Genomic DNA, 4,630 nt, shown 5'->3' with positions numbered 1-4,630 from the left:
TGAATCGTGCTTCCACAACTTTTGGATAGAGCTGTCATGATGGAGATTGAAATACCTTTGTTGTTGTTTTTGCCTTATAATAGTTGTGTTATAAATAAATGTGTGTGTGCGTGTATATACATAGAATAATATGTAAGTATCATTCATAAAAACTTTTAATTTAATTTAATACATATTTATAATTATTAATAGGCCTATTATTAATTAAATAATTATTATTTTAATGAAAAAAATTGGAAAGACTATTTATGGTTCTAGAGGTTATTTTAGTGTTGCATAAAGACAATTATTGGAATTGATTAATTCATTTGGTTTGACATTACAGTGATTTAAACCATTTCTACAGACAAAATAAAAAATGTGAGCCTTCATGCTTGCATCTCTGTATTGTATCAGAATCTTTTTTCCCTTAACGTAGCCTAGGTGTAATCTTTTAACGATTAGCCAAATAATTATTATTCATGGATTTTGAGTATTTTCATGATCATGGAGCACTTTTTTTCACATACACACTGGCATTATTTTAAGGAAAAAATAAATAATATACCATTTAAATACTATTTAAATATCATCATCATCATCATCATTGCTCTTCACACCATCTGGGGTATGGGCCGTCAACCACGGATCTCCAGAGTCCTCTGTCCTGAGTTATTCTTTCTAGCTGGTTCCAGCTTTAGCCCATCTTTGCAGTGTCTGCCTCAAGGTCGCGTCGCCAGGTATTTCTTGGTCGGCCCCTCTTCCGCTTGCCTTGAGGGTTTAAATATGGAATAAGTAATATTATTAAAATAATTATATTATTATCATTTATTTATATCTTAGCAAGCAGTATTTGTGTTTACTTTAATTTATACTGATTTAAAAATTATTTAATTGTTCAGCAAACTGCCAAAATAAATACTGTGTAAATAAAGGCAATAATAATAATAATAAAAAGAAACGTGCAAAGATAGTTTGTGGTGAACTTTAATGTAAACAGATATTTTAAGCTTTTATTTGTTTATTTAGATTTTGGAGAAAAAATGAATTTTGTGATATTCACCCATTACGTTATTAGACCAAAGGGTTAAAACTAGGGGATCCATGACGAAACCATGTCACGTTCTTAACGCCTGTCCCTGAAAACTCCATTACCCATCATGCACCGCCGTTGCAGTGACGTCACACCTTAGTTTTCATCAGGAAGCGGAACCATAAAAGTTGTTTCCCCCTCGCCTTTGTTGTATTGAACCCTCAGTTTTCTCGCCTGAGCTCGGCTTACAAGGTATCCACCGTCCTTTGCGAAAACTAACAGTCCGTGTAAGGTTTTAAAGCAGACAGTCCGCCGTGTGCGACCAGTTATTGTTTGCTCGCAGTCCAGTAATGTTGTTTTGACTGAGGGGTTAATTAGAAGGGTTTTCATCTTGTTGCTCCAATCATTTACAGTTATTGGTATAATTGTATATCTGCCTAGAAGTATCGATTGTATGACAAAGCTGTGATGGCGGTTTTAATGCATGATTACAGTAATCCCTATGTCCTTGTATTATGGCAGTACTGTTCTGTGTAGGCAGATGGCAGCAATGTTGCAGCATATTGATCAGTTCAGTTGGATACCAGCAGATGGATTTATCAAGGGTTTTCTTTCTAGGAAACTTCACAATGAACCTCGAACGGATGCCCAATGAAGAGAAGCTTAGCCTCTGCAGGAGATACTATTTAGGTATGTTGTAACAATGAAATATAATGACAAGATGCAATGCATTTTTCCTGCACGTATTGTTGTTTTCATTGTGCTTGATTTGTTCCTCAGGTGGCTTTGCATTCCTCCCCTTTCTGTGGCTGGTAAATGTACTGTGGTTTTTTAAAGAGGCCTTTTTAAAACCTGCATACACAGAACAGCAGCAGATCAAGTCATGTGAGTATGTGGCGAATACACGTAATGACTCGCTGTTTTACAAGACGTGTGTTCTAACACATTTCTGTGGGTGATATTCTTCCTCGCAACTCTTCTGCAAGAATCTGCCTACACAGACATAATTCTTATTTAGAGTCAGTGTATGCCAGTATTAAGATAATATAGTCTTCATTGCTATTTAATATGCACAAATGTAAGGAGGATCTTTACATAGCAGCTCCAAACAGGCTGATAAAGCTGTTCCCTCACTGGACTTCACGAGCTGCGTTTGTGTGAACTAAAGTGCGTTTATATGCAAGGCTCGTGATACTTTTATGGGCTAGAAACACTTTGACTTCCATGTGTTTATCAGTCGGCTGTATTAAATACAGTGCTATATTTAAGTTGTCACGTTTATTAAGTCATAAAAAAGAAATTATGAAAAAAAATCATCATTAAAACCAAAATGTAAACTAAGATTAATACTTGGCATCTTTGGGTGGTTTGCAATGTATTACATGGTTTAATTGTAGGGTTTTTTTTTTTTCTTCCATATTGTATTTATTCTCCCTAGTTAGTTAACCCTGTAAAGCCAAACATATGAAATAAAAGTCAGAAAAATATATATATTTTTTATTTAATCTTTTATCATGCTGATTTGATACATCAGGCTTTTATGGATCATATATAGTATAATCAAGTGAGAATATGAAGCTCACTCTTGACTAGGAAAACAAATGTAGTTTGGTGCAGTTGCTGATATTTATATGGCAAAAAAATGTAAGATGAAATTCTCATAGCTTGTAAATGTGATTTTTGTAATAGTATTGCAGACTACGCACATTAAATGAATATACATTTCATTCTATGTCTTCCAATAATATGTCTTTGTAAGATGATATTGTTTATTTTTACGATCAAATCTGTACGTTTTATTGATTTTATTAAGAAATAATGCATGGGTAAATGTTAACCTGACAATGGACATTTGTAGAATGATACTAAAAGGCCTTTTACTTGCTAGAGAAGTATAAACTATCAATCAAACAACAGTAGACTTCTAGTAGACTGTGTAGAAGCTTTCAAGATTTTATCATGCTAATAACTTAAGAATTGTGCATATCTAATATGATTCAGTAGACTTCACAGGGTTAATAGAGTGCTGTCAGTGAAATGGTATCTTAGTTACGATGCATGACATCTTGAATGTGATGTGTACCTTTTCTTCTGGCCTCCACAGACATAAAGAAGTCAGCTATGGGCTCATAGTGTGGGTGGCTGTGCTGACAACATGGATCACCATATTCCAGCACTTCAGAGCACGGTGGGGTGAGGTGGGAGATTACCTCTCCTTCACCATTCCCCTCGGCACATCCTGATCAGATCTGCTGGTTCACAATACCTCTGTTTCTCTCTCTCTCTCTCTCTCTCTAATAACACTTTGTAAGAAGGAGACCAAAAGAACCTCTGGGTTTATCAAAGAAAACCTGCTACTGACCAGGGGTGCATTTCCCAAAAGCATAGTTGCTAATTAAGTTAGCAACTTTGTTGGTTGCAATACAATGTCCCATTGCCAACCAACTAATTTGCTAACAGGTTAGCAACTATGCTTTTGGGAAATACACCCCAGGTTAGGTTCATAGATCTGGGTATAAGTTAGCTCTGTTTACCTGCTTTCTCAGGTTTGACAAACCTCCCATTCTGTAACAGAAAACCTAGAGTTTCCCTCATTTCAGGGTTAACATACTCAGAGTTTTCACTTAACCTCCTTTCTGAAACAGGCCTCAGATGAAATCGTTTGTTAATTGAGCGAGATCATATGGACATGGATGCACCATGCTAAAGTGCAAGAGTTCATTTCCAGCACTACTACTACTTCCTATAAGATTTGAGATCACACATTCATATGACTAGCTCAGACCTCTGTCAGTGCATTAAAAAGAATGTATGACAAAAGTCAGGTCCATCCAAAATAAAGCCTTTGTACTGTGTTTTGGCAGTTGATATGACATATAATATTATTGTTCTCAAAACAAATGGCATTCTTTTTTTTCTGCTGAATTTCTTTGGATCTCGGCATTAGCTTTTGAAGATCCTTTGGTCTACTTCACGTTGTCAGGCCTATTTAAGAGATTTCTTGATTGTGAACAGGTGTAGCAGTAATCAGGCCTGGGTGTGTCTAGAGAAACTGAACTCAGGTCTGATAAACCACAGATTTAACAGGGGGGCAAACACCTCTTCACACAGGGCCATGTAGTTTTTTTTTTTTTTTTTTTTTTTTTTTTTTTTTAAATGTAGTTTTCCATTAATAATAAAAACCTTCATTTAAAAACTGTATGTTGTTTACTTGTGTTATCTTTGATTAATATTTAAATTAGTTTTATCTGAAAGAATAAGGTGTGACTAAAAAAAGAAATCACACCTTTTCACACCACTCTATATATATATATATATATATATATATATATATATATATATATATATATATACCCACACAGTATATAAACTGTATGTGTGTGTACTCATTTCAGTATTTGTATTTGAATATTGTATTTTAATAATATTTTTTACATTTGAAGTGTATTTTGATCAGATAAATAAAATCAGCTAAATCATATCGATCAAATCATCCCACACACGCAAAATGTCTTTGAAGAAACATTTGTATTTGTTTTATTTAAACATATAAATGTAATATGCTTTTTAAAAATAACATAGGCCTTCACAAAATAATTAATATCAATAAATATAATT

The 4,630-nt window shown here is 34.1% G+C and overlaps 1 pseudogene; it reads left to right on the top strand.

The window, feature by feature from the left end:
- The first annotated feature begins 1,134 nt into the window (after positions 1-1,134).
- LOC113099167 (gamma-secretase subunit PEN-2-like) lies at positions 1,135-3,867 on the top strand (annotated as a pseudogene).
- The last annotated feature ends 763 nt before the right edge of the window (positions 3,868-4,630 follow it).

Source organism: Carassius auratus, unplaced genomic scaffold (genome assembly GCF_003368295.1).
Source record: "Carassius auratus strain Wakin unplaced genomic scaffold, ASM336829v1 scaf_tig00216878, whole genome shotgun sequence".
Taxonomy (NCBI): Eukaryota; Metazoa; Chordata; class Actinopteri; order Cypriniformes; family Cyprinidae; genus Carassius; species Carassius auratus.
This window is presented reverse-complemented; position numbering and strand designations above follow the sequence as displayed.